Genomic DNA, 276 nt, shown 5'->3' with positions numbered 1-276 from the left:
ATGGCCTGGGTGCGGGGTCCCCCCTGGCGGGCGCCCAGGCCCCGCCTCCTGCATTGTTCTTGCGCGGCCTGCTGGGTTACCTCATGATTTTTTCATGGTGAGCTCGCCGCCCAGTTCCACTTACACGCGGGCGGGGAGCCTTCTCTTACTCCAGCCTGGGGGGTTGGTTTACGGGAGGCCTGCGGGCGGTTTAGGGTAACAGCTCCCCTCAGCGGGCGGGGGCGGGGGGGGGCAGTGCTGAGATGAGCTGTGTGGGGAGGGGCCCTAGGCCTCAGT

Source organism: Myotis davidii, unplaced genomic scaffold (assembly GCF_000327345.1).
Source record: "Myotis davidii unplaced genomic scaffold, ASM32734v1 scaffold211, whole genome shotgun sequence".
Classification (NCBI taxonomy): domain Eukaryota; kingdom Metazoa; phylum Chordata; class Mammalia; order Chiroptera; family Vespertilionidae; genus Myotis; species Myotis davidii.
This window is presented reverse-complemented; position numbering follows the sequence as displayed.